Source organism: Ursus maritimus, unplaced genomic scaffold, assembly GCF_017311325.1.
Source record: "Ursus maritimus isolate PB19 unplaced genomic scaffold, ASM1731132v1 scaffold_17, whole genome shotgun sequence".
NCBI classification, from domain to species: Eukaryota; Metazoa; Chordata; class Mammalia; order Carnivora; family Ursidae; genus Ursus; species Ursus maritimus.
In genome coordinates this window covers 14,187,834-14,205,081 of record NW_024424119.1, presented here as the reverse complement: position 1 = coordinate 14,205,081, position 17,248 = coordinate 14,187,834, and the positions used below count along the sequence as shown (strand labels likewise).

The 17,248-nt window shown below is 40.3% G+C and overlaps 1 long non-coding RNA gene across 1 annotated transcript; it reads left to right on the top strand.

Annotated features, from left to right (window-relative positions):
• The first annotated feature begins 1,023 nt into the window (after positions 1 to 1,023).
• LOC103666987 lies at positions 1,024 to 9,123 on the top strand. Its single transcript, XR_569633.1, has 3 exons — positions 1,024 to 2,057; positions 4,089 to 4,183; positions 8,880 to 9,123. It is a non-coding gene; the product is annotated as an uncharacterized LOC103666987 (long non-coding RNA).
• Positions 9,124 to 17,248: the final 8,125 nt, after the last annotated feature.

Here is a 17,248-nt window from a genome sequence, read left to right as displayed (position 1 = left end):
TAAATCAACTCAAGAGAGAGAGAGAAAAAAACCATTTCAAAGGTATAGTCAATGTCTGCGACCACCTACATTCAACTGAAAACAAGGCAGTAATGGAGGTTTTCTGACGGCAGATGCAACAGGAGCTTTACCCTCACCTCCTGTTAATAAACCACAGGAATCTAAATTCTTAGCGACGTTTCTTAGCTGACTCTCCCACACTGTGAATTCCATGAGGAAATTGGCAATAAAAGCATTTGTGTGTATTGACTGGCTTTATATAGTCGGCATCCATGGAGTCAATGAAAATCGTCTAAGAAGTAGCATTTAACTGCATTATCAGTTGCATTTTATTCAAAACATGACTAGATGACATACTTATCACATTTTCTGGAACATAATTTGGAAATAAAAGACACCAAGATTAACAAAAAGCAAAAACTTCTTTTTGAGTCGTTGTTGTTTTTCCCTTCCCACTTCCTATGGGAACATAACCCTGAAAATATATTTAGGGGGCCCCTGGGTGGCTCAGTCATTAAGCACCTGCCTTTGGCTCAGGTCATGATCCCAGGGTCCTGGGATCGAGCCCCGTGTTGGGCTCCCTAGTCACTGGGGAGCCTGCTCCTTCCTCTCCCACTCCCCCTGCTTGTGTTCCCTCTCCCGCTCTCTCTCTGTGTCAAATAAATAAATAAAATCTTTATACATGTGTGTGTGTGTGTGTGTGTGTGTAACAATGAAAAAATGTAATCCAATGTTCAAAATTTCTTTTTATGCATAACCTTTTAATAAAAAACCATTTGAATGATACATTTCGGAAATGGTAAGAATCAGATAATATGTTATTACTTTTATACCCAGCTCGTTTTGGTATAAAACTTCTGAGTCTTTTATTTTCCTTGAGGGAAATGTAATTGTCACTCTGTGATCTTTCAGAGTTGATGTTTACACAGAACAAATCTGAAAATAACCTGATTTTAGCTCCGTTTTTTGTTTTGTTTTATTTTTTTTTTTTTTAGAGAGAGAGAGCGCGGCATCATGAGGGAGCAAGGTGGGGGCGGCGGGAGGGGCAGAGGCAGAGAGACTCTCAAGCAGGCTCCGCACTGAGCACGGAACCCAACATGGGGCTCAGTCTCACGAGCCTGAGATCACGATCTGAGCCAAAACCAAGAGTCGGACTCTCAACCGACTGCATCACCCACGCGCCCCCTGATTTGAACTCTTTTGACAGTAAGTTGTAATAGGTGGTGTCTTTCTTGCTTAGATGCTTGCAGATTTTACACAGTTTAAAATTTTGTCACATTCTGTGCCGGCATTGGTTTTTGGGGGTGTTAATTTTCTTTGGATCAGTCCCTGGTATAAACAAATGTGAAAGGACCCTGAATCGATGCTGGAGGCAAGACCATGTAGGAGTAGAGGGGCAATGGCAGGGGGGGTATTCACTGTCTATCATTTTGTACGGAGGCTTGTAGAGAGTGGCGGTGTAAGTTCCAAGCAATGACACACTCTGGATGAAAAGAGGAGCACCCCTGACCAGCAGAAAAGTGACTGGGAACGGAGACCCGCAGGAGAATCCCTCCACAGACCGGAGTCACAATGGAAGGGTGGTGGAGCAGTGAATGTGAGTCTTAGGCCAGTGGGCGTTGAGGTGTAAGGAATCAGGAGGCCTCAGTGGGGGCTTCTAGGCCTCGGTAATAGTTGGAGTGCGAAGAGTGCTTGATCACATGCCTGGGAGGTCTGCGTGGATAGAAGAAATATGTGGAAGGCAGGGCAGATTTGGTTAACACAAAAGTTTAAATTCGCTAAAACTAATGCCCGAAAAATTTTAGGCTTGGAGCCCCAGAATAATACCAAACCCTATTGATTAGTAAGGAGGGGCTCAGACCTCAGTGGTGCAGAGTCAGCAAATGGCCAGCAAATGGGGTGGGCGGAAGCTGATGAAAGTCCCAGTGGGAGGAGTGCACCGTGCGGCGATGGTAGTGCTGCTTGTGTGCGGTGTGCCCCGCGGGGTTCTTCACGCGCCGGGATGTTTAATCCTCACCACCCTTGGACGACGCGAGGGTCATCATCCCATTTGAGAGGTAGACAATGGGGTTTTTTTGAGGTTAAACGCTTGTAAAAATTTCATAGCCTGGTAGCCATTTATTTCTTGTCATTTATTGCTCTTGCTAAGGATATTTTCAGTGTTCGCTAGTTTCGTTCTATTTCAGTGGAATTTCTCTGGAGGAGATCCAGCAGTCTCCTTATTTGGCCATCTTCACAGATGTCTCCAGTGGACTCTTTTTCGCTGTGTGTGTACTGACATCAGCCTAGGCATCTACAACAGTGGGTCTTGAACTGTAGGGGAGCGTGTTAAAATTGCAGACGCCACAGCGTTTCCCTGAGTTCCAGTATGTCTGGGATGGGATCCAGGGGTCCACATTCTATATTTCGTTTGTTGGTTGGTTTGTTGGTTTGTTTGTTTGTTTTTAGAGATAGAGAATGTGCATGAATGCCGCTTTTGGGGGAAGTGGGGGTTAGAGGGAGAAGAAGAGAAATTCTTTTTTAAAAAATATTTATTTATTTTAAAGAAAGAGCAGGGAGCATGGGGGGAGGGGCAGAGAGAGTCCCCAAGCTGACTCCCCGCTGAGTATGAAACCAGAGGCCGCTCTGTCTCACCAGCTTGAGATCATAACCGGAGCCAAAATCAAGAGTCAGAGGCTAAACCGACTGAGCCCCCCAGGCATCCCCAAGGGTCTACATTTTAAACAAGCACCAGATGTGAATTCAGATGCAAATTGCCTACAGATTATGCATGGAGATGGAGTGTAACAAAGCAGTATAAATCAGGAGTAGAATTCATCCCCACATTTAGCCCGAGGTCCCTGTTCCTCCAGCATCATTTTATTACAAAATCAAAGAAGTAGTAAGTAGAAGAAGCTGCAAGTAGGGGAGGAAGTGAAGGAAGGGCAGACAAGCTGGTGAGATGTGGGTCAAGGAAGAGCCATGGGGTTGCTCTTACACCATGCAGCTTTGACTGGCAAATACTGGATTACAAGGTCAAAGCCAGAATAGTCTGGAATTTCTCCAAGCAGAACAGATTAACCCAAGGGCCAACTTTAACAGGAAGTATCTGTAAACAAATTTAATATTTCATATTTTTTAAAAATAATTCTGGCGCAAAGGCTAACCATTTATTAGCTTAAGTAAAAACCTGGAGGTTTATTAGGGATTTCCTTATGTTAAAATAATGAGTAATATTGGGTTCATGCCAGAAAAGAATATAGATTTACCATTAAATATTTATTTACTCTCAAAGTGTTTTATTTGATAAGAGGAGTGAGTGGTTCAGGTTCGTACATTTTCCAGTAGCAATTTCTTTTTTTTTTTTTTTTTTTAAAGATTTTATTTATTTATTTATTCAACAGAGATAGAGACAGCCAGCGAGAGAGGGAACACAAGCAGGGGGAGTGGGAGAGGAAGAAGCAGGCTCATAGCGGAGGAGCCTGATGTGGGGCTCGATCCCAGAACGCAGGGATCACGCCCTGAGCCGAAGGCAGACGCTTAACGACTGTGCCACCCAGGCGCCCCTCCAGTAGCAATTTCTTGTTTTCAGATACAAACCCCCAGTTTTTTTAGGTAGGACACTCTTTACTTAATGCCGCCACCCATACTTTGCTTAATGTAAGAGACTGATTCCTGAAAACTTGCTAGGACATGGGCTTCTAGAAATGTGATCATATCAAAAGCTTGCCGTTTACAGGAATTCTATAATCAATTTTTCTGTGGAAAAGAAAAAATGTAACCACCCACTAATTGGTGCATCTTGGCAAATCTGGACTTAATTTTATGTCTTTATATTTTAATGCAAATTTTGGCAGCTTTTGGAATAGTGCAAAATGAATAAGGGCAAGTAAAAAATGCTTTTGAAGAAAGAATTTGAAAGCAAAGGAAAAGATCATACAGAAAATTTTATTTGAATAGACCACCCTGAAAATAAGCAATCTTGACTTATTAAGCAAACTTAACTTACAAATCGAGACTTACAGTAAGAGGAAAACTAATGTAAGTTATAACAGCAAAGTATAAAAGTCAGTGCAGTAACCAACTTTATAATGTGTTTCTCGTGACAGAGTATGCTGTTATCTAAAGACCGGGACAGTGCCCCCAAAAAGAACACAGCTGAGAGTGCCAGGTGTCAAATTAATGAAGGACTTTATCAAAGAAGGTGGGTTCGGTGCCTCTGGCTTCTCTTGCATGGAAATTGGCAAAACATCACTAGTCCTAATCCTACAAATGTAGATGTTTAAAACAGGTTGAGGCAGCAACATTTTACAGGCCAGCATGAAAAGAAAAACAATCACAGGAATGATATAATTACAGGGTAATAAAAACATAAACACCATTATTGCATTAATTTTATATTTGGGTTTTCTTCCATGGTTGGCTGACCAGCTTATAAGTGCAAGGTTTTGATTACAGAATCAGTTAGATATTTGCCATTTATCCATCTTAATACACACACACACTGGATTTGATCATTTTGATAGGAGTTTGGTGTAATTGGCTTTGAAAAGAATAGAGGATTTAGAAGGATTTTTACCAAATCTAGAGAGAAAGAAAGAAGTAGCAGTCCCTTTTGACTTCTTAGATACTTACAAATTAGTACATTATCAGGAGGCACTGTTCCTTTATATTGACCTCTCGAGGCCATCAATATGCTCTTTCTTCAACTTCTATTAAAGCAGAGGCTTATTGAGAGACAACTGTGTTCTCCTGGCAAGCTACTTAAACCCTCCAAGATTCAGTTTCTTCGCTTGTAAAAGGAAGATATAATGGCTACTTCAGAAGGTTGTTTTACAGAGAAGAGGTGATGCCAAGGGGCTTTACACAGTGCAAAGCTCAGTAAATGATGGCTATCATTTTAATGTTGGAAGAGAGAGCCAGAGTCAGAAAGGGGTGCCTCATTTTGATTCTCTTATGCAGCCCCTCGTTAATGTGGTTGAGAGCCAGCTCTTCATAGGAAAGTTGGCTCACAAATTCATGACATCAACAATAGTAACAAAATGAGCTCAATCGTTGGATACCGATTAGAAGTATGACTCCTACTGGGGTGGTATTGTGTGTGTGTGTGTGTGCGCGTAGTGTTACGTGTTTAAATAGAAGTAGGCATTTTAATAAAAAAAAAATCAAATTCTTAGAAGAATTCATAGATCACACTTTTTGGAACTAGGGGCACCGGTAAAGCTTGGGGGGCTGCTCAGTAGCAGCCATGATCTTCTGGGGTACAAGTGTGTCCAGGTTGTGGGATGGGCCAGCCATTCAAAGCCCCTTATCTGCAGGTCACAGGACAGTCCCAGGACAGTCCCAGGACAGTCCTAGCCTTCAGCCTCTCACAAATCCACTGCACTTCATCTCAGATGGGTGAGCAGACTTGTTCTTATGGCGGTCGCTGAGATACCACCAATGAATACAGATCAACTTTACTCCTGAAAAAATGATACATTAAAAAAATAATCACACGTTTAAATATGTGTGCAAAAGGTGGCAGAGGAGCACATCACTTCTGGTTGTTCACATCTATAGTAACGTATGAAAGGCTTTGCGATGTCCCGTTTCACTGTTTTCCCATACTAATTGCTCACTTAAATTTTTCTTGTGACTTTATTTGATATCCGGCATAATTACTGTCTTGCAGAATATACTTTGGGAAACACTAATTTAGACTTAACTGTCTTGCTATCACAGAGGTTACCTTGTTTTTAGTGCAAAGATATTATTATACCAATACAGCATGTTAACAAATATCTTGGATTTTTACTCATTTGAGTATTTTCCATACATTCTTACTTTACCCAATCATTTCCCTTTACATAAAGGCTCCAAGGTGCCTAAAGGAATGGACCAGGATGAGTTGCCTTTTCTGGCTTCTGTCTATTTTCCCCACATTTTGTGGCCCATGCATTGAATTTTAGTATCTCAAATCTCCTTGAGATTAGATCTGAGGGGGGGAAAAAGACAACATCTTAGAAACAAGAGAATAGACACAGTACTGACATTTTGAAATGTATATATTTACAAACCTGAGTTTATCCATCAGACCTAAAGAAGCATGAATCCTCCATGTACACAGCCCCCAACCGCTATGCATTGTACTCAAGGTAACCTTGAGTGTGAAGAGTTTGGGACCCCCACATACTCACCCTTCAGATTCTGAACTGGTAAAGAATCCATAAATAGCAAGGCTCTCTGAAGATCACAGTTCCACCCTGATAAAATCAAATTTTATAGCGAATGTGGAGAAGGTGTATATTATTGCTTCTCAGAAACAACATGCTGAACTTTGCCACTTACGTTATAGTAGCCACTTACCGTCGCCAATGGATATGGATTTAACTGATGAAGACATTCTGTTTCCAGCTCCCTTCAAAATGGAATACTGTATTTATTATTACAGTATAATAATAATTATATTATTATGGGGCTAGGTAGAGGCAAATTATCCTCATTGGTGGTACAATGTAAAAGACATTCTGCAGAAGTTGGTATGTGGGATAAGAACCCCCAGCCTACATACCAATTTTCATATGGTGTCAATTATCTAAAATGGTCTCAGTAGAAAGCTAAAGAATACTAATGCAGGGAGAAAATATCCAAAGGCAAATCTAAAGGGTAATAAACACAAGGAGATCAAACAGACCTGACAGGAGATATTGTTTGAACTATTGGCAATTTTCCCCCTAGACCTCTGGTTTCCAACCACAGTCTACCTCATCAGAGCAAAGGGCAAAGAAATTCCAGTGGAATTAACTCATAATATTTCTGAGCACAAGAAGTGCATGAGGCAAATTTCCAGTGTAGGCAGATCATTTAGGATGTTTCAATTGCTAATAACAGAAAAATTGGCAATTTGGTTTAGACACTAAAGGAAATTTACCATCTCAGATAACTGGAAGCTTAGAAGTTGGGCAGGCTCCGGGTTCGTTCCACTTTCTTTCTGCCTCTGAGATATTTTCAGTCCCAGACTCTCAGCAAGTCTCTTTGTCTCCTTTTTTTTTGGGGGGGGGGAGCTGTTTTCCCAAGCCTTCCCTGTAGCCTTGCTTTGCATTTTATTGGTCAGAATTGGATCACATGCTCATTCATAAACTGATTATTAGCAAAGATTGTGGCATTTCTAAAATCAATGGTTCTCAATCTTGACTGAATATTGGAATCACGAGAAAAGTTTAAAAGTTAGAGTATCTAGATCCAACCCCCAGAGTTTGTGACTTCATTGGTCTGGGGTGTGGCCAGGGCACTGAGAGTTCAAAATGTTTCCCAGGTAATTCTAATGTACAGCCGAATTTGAAAACCACTGTCTTAGATTAATCATCTGGAGATGGAATGCTGCTGGGGAGTCAACTACCATGACCACTAAAATCCTTTAAAATCCCTTAGACAAAAAGAGTTTCTACTTTATACCAGTGTTACAATCACTGGAAGCCTTACAGACTTACCCAAGGTAAAACCAACTAGAAAGTGCCAGAAACATATGTATTTTTGACTCTTAGTCTAATGTGCTTTCTACCATGAGACACCGACTTCTGCGTGTAGAGTCAGTGTGGAAAGGCAGAGACTCCTGCAGAAAGCTTTCCAACTCATCTTTGGTGACTCCAGCAACATCTACATGTAAATGATTTCAACTAGAACTTGCTCTAGTTGCTAAGTGGAGACCAGTAAGCAAAGTAAGCAGATACAACAAAAAGGAGTCACATCAGAGGTTGGCCAAAGGTAGATTAAAAATGATAGAAAATGTTTATTTTTGCCACAATATACCATGGTATCAACACAAAAAAAGCATGTTCTTTGATATGCACAGAGACAAATTTTCCTTCTTTTAGAAAATCTCTTTTACAGAGAGCCACCAGGTTGGTGGCTCAGGCAGTTAAGCATCTGAGTCTTGATCTCAGGTCAGGTCTTGATCTCAGGGTCTTGCTCTCAGGGTTGTGAGTTCAAACCCTGTGTTGGGCTCCAGGCTGGGCATGGAGCCTACTTAAAACAAACAAACAAACAAACAAACAAACAAACAAACAAAACCCTCTTCTGTAAAAAATCCCTTGGTGGTGAAACTTGACAGGCTCTGTAAGAGAGCACAGATCTCAGTAAGGAGGGAAGAAAAACTGGATTTTCTACATGGTCTTTAAAATATATACTTTCCCAACAGTAGTCATAGAATTTAGGAAACTGGCTTTTAACCAAGAGAAAACCATTCTGAGTTATTTACAGACCCGAGATTACAAGTGGATTTTCCTACCTATACATTCATTTTACGTTTACAACTTCGAATTCTTTCAGCTTGCATTTTATAACCATTCACATTTCATAAATGCACATCAGATGCATTTCTTGGCCTATTAGATGGTACAGCCTTTGTTTTGGTCTCATTTTAGACGGTTATAATCAAAATGTTGAAAATTCTCCCTCTCAGGTTTCAAAGACAGAAGAAACAAGATAAAGAGTTGTAATTCCTTAGGCTAGAATGATTTCAGCAAAGGAGCTATGATTACAGTTTAACAAATCGGGAAGAAAAGAAGAAGGGTAGCTATAAACTAATCTACTTTTTAATAAAACCCTTCCATTAACTCTAGGAGGTGTCCCCTTAAAACTTGAATAGAGATGATTTGGGGCCTTCAAATTAAATCCTGTTATGTAGCTAATCTAAATGTTTGGCCTCTGGCTAGCTTAAAGAGTAGATATGGGTTGGTGTGGTTTTGAGAAGATATTAGATAGATTCCTTAATGGCTCTCATTCATTAGCAGTCATTACAGATGATTAAAGACTTATCATTGTGAGAGACTTTATTCTTTCCAGAATGTATACTGCTACTGCTAGAACCAAAAGTCTTGACTGGCATGGTATGATTTTTCTTATCCTTATGTTCTAAGGTACTCGCTCTGGCTGCCTCCCTGACGGCATTGTTCCCTGCAGAGGAAACCAACCACCTTGTGCTCCTTCAACAAGTTACAAATATAAATGGACCACCAACCATGAGCGAAGGGCTGTATTAGACTTTGGCAGTATTTAGATTAGAAACACAGACCCCAACATTAAGGAATTTTTATCCAGTGGGAGAAATAGTTAAGAAAACCATGTATGGGGGCACCTGGGTGGCACAGCGGTTAAAGCGTCTGCCTTTGGCTCAGGGCATGATCCCGGCGTTATGGGATCGAGCCCCACATCAGGCTCCTCCGCTATGAGCCTGCTTCTTCCTCTCCCACTCCCCCTGCTTGTGTTCCCTCTCTCGCTGGCTGTCTCTATCTCTGTCGAATAAATAAAGAAAATCTTAAAAAAAAAAAAGAAAACCATGTATGGCAATTCAGCGTGTTAGACCTCGTAACAAAGGTAAGCGTGGAATGCTGTGGAGACATAGGCAGGGAACTACCCACCTTGAGCTGGGCAGTGGGGTGAGGGTGGGGAAGGCAGGACTTTTTGGAGGATATAGTGCCTAGGTAGGAATTACCCAGGCATAGAAAGAAGAAAAAGACGTATCAGTATCATGGGGGAATATTTGTAGGAGAGATACAAGCAGCTACGTTTAGCAGCCATGGAAGGTTGCAGATAGAGAACAGGTAAGAGGGCTGAAAAGAAGCTTAGACACGGGTCGCATCCCAGAAGCCTGGGAAGTCCCAACATTTTAACCTGAAGATAGTATCTTGAGATTTTTTCCTCAGATTTTATGTTTCCCAACTTACTGTGATAAAGGAACCAAATAGTTTGAGAGATGTTATAGTAAAGGGACAGAGGCCCAATTTGTGCAAAATCATAGTAACCGCTTAACGTAGAAAGTGATTGAATAGACAGCTTTAATTGAGCACCTACTGTATGACAGGCAGTATACTTGTTGTCTTGCATTCATTATTCCTAATGCTCATAATAACTCTGCAAGTTCAGTATTAGCCCTACTTTACAGATGAGACAATGGCAGCTCAGAGACGTTGAAGGGTTTATTTGACATGGATCTGGCTGCTTCCGGTGAGATGAAAAACAGAGTGTATCAAATTGTGTCATAAAGAAATATGGCAGGATTTTTTGTTCATGGTATATTTCTGATTAAAAAAAAAAAAAAAACTGTGTGGAAGACTACATTTCCTCCAGAATCGGTGACCAAAGCACAGCTTGAATACCTGTCATTCAGCAAATTAGTAAATGAGTCATCTTTACTACTTTTCCCAGGCTAGAATCCAAAAAAACTTCTCATCATTTTAAAATGAGGAGGGTGTCAACTTGAGATTAAACTCTGCCCACATCAGTTAACTGCATGTACGTTCAGCGTCTGCTGACTCTTTAGTTGATTATAATCAGAATCTTCTAGTCACTACATAAGGGGCAAATACCTTTGTGATACAGTCATAAAGCTTTGTTCTTTTAACATCTTTATAGCAGATGCATGGACAAGTGACCTAATGTGCCCCCAGGATTTTTCTTACAAGATTATTGTTGATCAAATGAGAAAATATGTATAAAGCACTTAGCATTGTGTTTGAAACATGATAAATCTGTGATATATCGCAGCTATTCTTGCTGAGAACCAATCGAGACATCTCTCACTTCTACTACCCCCCTCCAGCCCCACCAACACACACACACAGTTTAAGACTCAGAGTTTCATTTTAGGACAGAACCACTCAGTATGTTCAGTGGGGTAAAAGGGATCACCCCCACAGTTCGGGTCCATCAAGATAGAAAAATCTTTCAATAACCAGATAATAAATTATCAATGCTTCCATTATAGACACAGCATTCCCTAGACTCCCCAATTGTCAGTAACTCATCCCTTTGCTTAAGAAGAGTAGTTGAACCTTAGCTTTATTTGCGGATGAGGAATCTAAAACACACAGAGGTTATATAAATTTACTCAAGGACTCACAGCCAGAAAAGGTTGGAATTGAATTCACACCTCCTGATTGTAGGCCACTGGCTAATCTTCCTACTACACGGATCGGAGGTGATCATTCACTTGCTCCCATTTTTCTTGATTCGCTGTGACTTGTTGAATGCAATTCAACAATTGTATTACAATGCAGTCCCCAGCTCTCCTTCCAGGCTGTCTACCACCACGCCGTCAAGCAACCAGAGCTCAGCCAAACTCCACTGTTGCCCTTCTCTAGATAAGCCCCACACTGCAACACTTTGATGCCTTTGCTCATTCAGTTCTCTCCGCTTGAGGTACGCTCGAATCTTCCTTACCCATCCAACTCATACTTGCTTTCCAGTGTCTGCTCAAAGGTCACCTTCTATCCGAAATCTTACTGGGTGTACTGACCTGGAAGTAATCTACATCAAGTGGTTTGAATTCCCACACCTGACTTCTCTATACTGCTCTTTCTGTGCGAAGTCTAGTTTTATATACCTAAGTTGCCATGTACTTCTCTTTATTCATTTGATTGTAAGCTCCTTATGGTTAGAGACTGTGTTTACATCATGTCTGCATTCCCATAACCTGAAATAGTTCTATCCATTATGGATGATTGTAAAAAATGTGTTTTGAGTGAATGAAAGACGGAATGAATGCAGACTCAGATTTCCATTTGCTTATTTAAGTTACTGGTAAAAGTGTAAGTCACGAAGGATGATTTGCTTATGTAAAGAGACATGTTTCTATTTCATATTACGTACTCAAATATCTCAGCACCACTGAACAGTGGAAGGACATTGTGCTATTTGTGTTCTGTCAAGAAAGATTTGAGCACAGGAAGTTTATCAGGAGTGTTCTTGGGAAAAACAGCTGTGAGAAATGAAGGCGACGGGATTGGTTAGAAGGGGGAGTTGAAAGTACAGAGACTCGCCATATACCTTCTCACCCAGCTTCTCTATTATTAACATCTTATGGTACATTTGTTACAATTAATGAACTAACAGTGATATATTATTATTACCTAAAGTCCATAGCTGATTCACACTTCCTTAGTTTTTTTTGTTTTTGTTTTAAAGATTTTATTTATTTAGTTGACAGAGGGAGAGACAGCCAGCAAGAGAGGGAACATAAGCAGGGGGAGGGGAGAGGAAGAAGCAGGCTCACAGAGGAGCAGAGAGCCCGATGAGGGGCTCGATCCCAGGACTCTGGGATCATGACCTGAGCCGAAGGCAGACACTTAATGACTGAGCCACCCAGGCGCCCCCACATTTCCTTAGTTTTTACCAAATGTCTTTTCTGTCTTTTCTGCTTTTCTGCAAGTAATAGCCACATCACACGTCATCATGCCTTCGTAAAATTAGTGAGGAAGTATTCCTTTTTCCCTTTTCCCTGAAAGAATTTCCATGAAATTGGTATATTACTTATACTTTAAATATTTGGAAGAGTCAAAATGTGATTTGGGCCTGGAGTTCTCTCCGTGAGATTTTAAATTGTATATTCAGTTTCTTTAGTAGAAACTAGACTCTTCAGACTTCTGGTTCTTCTTGTGAGAGTCTTTTATTTTTATTTTTTTTAAATAAAGGTTTTATTTATTTGAGAGAGACAGAGAGAGAAAGAGAGAGCATGAGCATGGGGGAGGGGCAGAGAGGCAAAGGGAGACGCAGACACCCCGCTGAGCAGGGAGCCCAGTGCAGAATCAGGGGCTCAATCCCAGGACCCTGAGATCATGACCTGAGCTGACGCTTACCTTACTGAGCCGCCCAAGTGCCCCAAGAGAGGCTTCTTTTAAAACTGAGGTGTAGTCGACATACAATGTTATGTTAATTTCAAGTGTACCACATAGTGATTCAACAGTTCTGTATGTTACACAGTGCTCCCCAGTGTAGTCACCAGTCACACCATACAAAGTTATTACACTATATAATTGACTATAATCCCGATCCTGCTCTTTTCATGCTTGTGACTTATTTCATAACCGGAAGTTTGTGCCTCTTAATCCCTTTCACCTTTCTTGCCCATGCCTGTTAGAGTTTTGATAAGTTGTACTTTTTCAGGACTTTGCTCATTGCATCTAAATTGTCAAATAGTTTGGTATCCTGTGTATAAAATCCATTTGAGCTTTTCGTGTTTTGTTTTTATTTCCGTAGGAGCTAGAGTGACATCACTGATTTATTTTTTTCATTTACTAATTTGTATTTTCTTTCTCCCTCTCTCTTTTTTTCTTGATCGGTCCGGCTATGTCTTATCAATTTCAAAGAACTTACTTTAAAACTATGTTCTCTACAATACACTTTTTTCTATTCTTTGATTTTTTTTCTCTTATCTTTACTACTTATTTCCTTCTACATTTTGGGTTTCATTTGTTATTCTTTTCTAGCTTCCTGAGATGGAAATTTTCAGCCTTTCTCTTCTATTCTGATATGCATTTATATCTATTAATTTACCTTTAGGCTGCTTAGGAAACCTGCAAGTTTTAATAAGCTGCATATTCATTATAATTAGTTCAAAATATTTCCCAATATAGTTCACCCTTGAACAACGCTGGTTTGAACTACGTGGGTCCACTTAAACACAGATTTTTTTCTCAATACAGTACAATACTGTAAATGCATTTTCTCTTCCTTATCATTTTCTTAATAACATTTTTTCCATCTAGCTGACTTTATTGTAAAAATACAGCATATGATACATAAAACATACTAAATATGTGTTAATCAACAGTTTATGTTGTCAGTAAGGCTTCCAGTCAAAGTAGGATAATAGTAGTTAATTTTTTGGGAAGTCAAAGGTGATGTTAAAATTTTCATCTGCATGAAGGGTTGGCTCCCCTAAGTCATGTGTGTTCAAGGGTCCACTGTATTTTGAAACACAATAGTGTTTTTAAAAAATCCATGAATTATTAAGAGAGATGTTTCTCAAATTCCAAGTTACTGTCCAACATCCATTTACTGACACCACTTGGGGTCGGTCCTTCAATTCAGTTCAATTCTGACATTAACTACACACAGTCAGCACAGTCTTTACCAGTTAGTTCCGTAAGGCCGCCCCACTTCAAGCCTTACGTCTCGAGTGTCCTCAATTCACCTGCACTTCTGCTTGGCTAGCTACAAATTTCAGGGCTTCCCATAATAGCCTCAGCTTTGATAGTTTGCTAGAATGACTCACAGAATTCTTGAAAGCACTATACTTACACTTACTATTTTATTATAAAGGATACAGATGAACAGCCACTCATAGAGCCACATGAGACAAGACTGGAAGGGTCCCAAATGGAGGAACTTCTGTCCTCATGGAGTCAAGAGGCAGCCACCCCTTAGGTACATCTATATATTCTCCACCCAGGAAGCTCCCTTGAACCTTGTGTTCAGTCCAATCAAGGTTTCATTACGCAGTCATGATGGACGAAATCAGTGGCCATGAGACTGACCTCTATCCACAGCCCTTTTCCTGTCCCTGGAGGTCAGGGCCTGGGGCTGACACATCTTCGTAAGCAGGCACGTGTTTTTTCTGATATAGCCAGCTCCTCCCTTGATACTATCTAAGGGCTCACTGTGAGTCACCTCACTAGCATAAACTTGGGAATAGTCAAAAATGAGTCATTATGAAACACAAAAGACACGCCTACCGGGAGATTCCAAGGGTATTTGACTTTCTGTGCCACACACCAGGAACCAAGAAGAGATCAGATACAACCTTTTGTATATTATACGAGTAGTTGAGGATTTTCTAGTTATCTTTTCTTAACATTTTTCCTAGCTCATTTCCAGTGTTTAGAGAACATGCTGTGAATGATTTCAATTACCTAAAATTTGTTGAGAAATACTCTTTGACTCAGAATATGATTGATTTTGATTAATACTCCACATGCACATGAAAAGACTGTGTTCTTTACAGTAGTTGGGTTTGCTCCATAAATGTCAATAAGGTCAAGTTTGTTAACAATTGTCAGTTAATTTACTAATTTTTGTGCGGAAATTTGTAGTAGCTGCTGGAAGAGTCACTGATTCTCACTGATTGTGGAATTATCTATTTCTCCTTCTAGTTCTCGGAACTTTTGCTTTATACATATAATGAAGCTACATTATTGGGACACACAACTTTAGAATTCTAGCATTTCCCTGGCAGATTGACTCTTTCATCATAATGAAATGTTCTTCCTTCTTTCGAGTAGTGCTTCTTGCCTGAAAGTTTACTTTCTTGATGTCAATGTAGTGACAAGATTTTTTTCTTTTTTTTTGTATTTTTAAAAAATTTAAATTCAGTTAATTAACATATAATGTATTATTGGTTTCTGAGGTTGAGGTCAGTGATTCATCAGTCTTATGTAATACCCAGAGCTCATTACATCACGTGCCCTCCTTAATGTCCATCACCCAGTTACCCCATCCCCCCACCTACCTCCCCTCCAACAACCCTCAGTTTGTTTCCTATGATTAAGAGTCTCTTATGGTTTGTGTCCCTCTCTGATTTCATCTTGTTTTATTTTTTCCTCTCTTCCCCTATGATCCTTTGTTTTGTTCCTTAAATTCCTCATATAAGTGAGATCATGTGATAATTGTGTTTCTCTAATTGACTTATTCCCTTACCATAATACCCTCTAGTTCCATCCACGTCATTGCAAATGGCAAGATTTCATTTTCTTGATGGCTGAGTAGTATTCCATTGTGTGTGTGTGTGTGTGTGCGTGTGTGTGTGTGTGTATATCTTCCTTTTCCATTCATCTGTCGATGGACATCTGGAGTCTTTCCACAGTTTGGCTATTGTGGACATGGCTGCTATAAACATTGGGGTGCAGGTGCCCCTTCAGATCGCTACATTTGTATCTTTGGGGCAAATACTCAGTAGTGCAATTGCTGGATTGTAGGGTAGCTCTATTTTAAACATTTTGAGGAACCTCCATACAGTTTTCCAGAGTGGCTGCACCAGCCTGCATTCCCACCAACAGTGTAAGAGGGTTCCCTTTCTCCACATCTTTGCCAACATCTGTCATTTCCTGACCTGTTAATTTTAGCCATTCTGGCCTGTGTGAGGTGGTATTTCCTTGCGGTTTTGATTTGTATTGCCCTGATGTGGAGTGATGTGGAACATTTTTTCATATGTCTGTTGGCCATTTGGACGTCTTCTTTGGAGAAATGTCTGTTCATGTCTTTTGCCCATTTCCTGACTGGAATTTTTTGTTATTGTTTTTTGGGTGTTGAGTTGATAAGTTCTTTGTAGATTTTGGTTATGCTTTATCTGACATGTCATTTGCCAAATAAGATTTTTTGTTTCTTCTAGTCAGCTTTATTGAGGAGGCTGCCACCACCAACATAATGCAGAACAATTCAATTACCCAAAAAAGGTTCCTGGTGCCATTTTCACTTCTCCCTCATCCCCTCAATACTGACCCTTCGCAGCAACTGATGTGTTTCTGTCACTATAGTTTTCCTCTTTCTGTTTTATCTAAATGAAATAGTATGGTATTGGGGCGCCTGGGTGGCACAGCGGTTAAGCATCTGCCTTCGGCTCAGGGCGTGATCCCGGCGTTCTGGGATTGGGCCCCACATCGGGCTCCTCTGCTATGAGCCTGCTTCTTCCTCTCCCACTCCCCCTGCTTGTGTTCCCTCTCTCGCTGGCTGTCTCTATCTCTGTCAAATAAATAATAAAAAAAAAATCTTAAAAAAAAAAAAAGAAATAGTATGGTATTCAGTCTTAGTGTCTCCTTTTGTCTCCTTAAGCATGGTGCGTTTGAGATTCACCCATATTGTTGTGGGTTTCAGGAGCTCATCCCTTTCTATTGTGAAATAGTATCCCACTGCATTAATACGACCCACGTTGCCCCAGATTGGACCAGAAGCTCTTTCAAACTGGTTCTGTGTCATTTTGACATATCCTCATCATTCTTTGATCACTTCTTCACTTTCTGGCGCAAGATGTTCTAGGGCTCATCTTATACCCAGCTCGAGATGTTAACCTACAACTTAACCTTAATTTTTAACAATATTTTTGCCTTAGAGAGTTTTTTTAAACCATGCAAATTTTATGCATGCCGGACTAAATATGTTGAGAGTCAAAGATGACCTTGAAATCTCAAAGGAGGTTTTATTTTTTTTCACCTCTACCCAAAGCTTAGAACACAACATTTTCCTTTGCTGTTTGCCTCTCCTTGGAGATTTTCATTTAGTTTAACACTGTTCAGCAAATGACTATCTGGAAGAAAGGGAGAGATCCTAATTTATAGCCTAAGTGGGTTTCTGGGCTGTAAAAACTCTCGCCATAGCTGACTTCAAGCCACCGATGTGAAATAAACCAGCTTGAAAAACTCCTGAAAATTTAACAGTGGACTTTTGCAAGCAAGTGCAAGCCTTGCTGTGCTTGCTCTTATGTGGGTGAGACTAAGGCGATCTACTCTGCGCAACC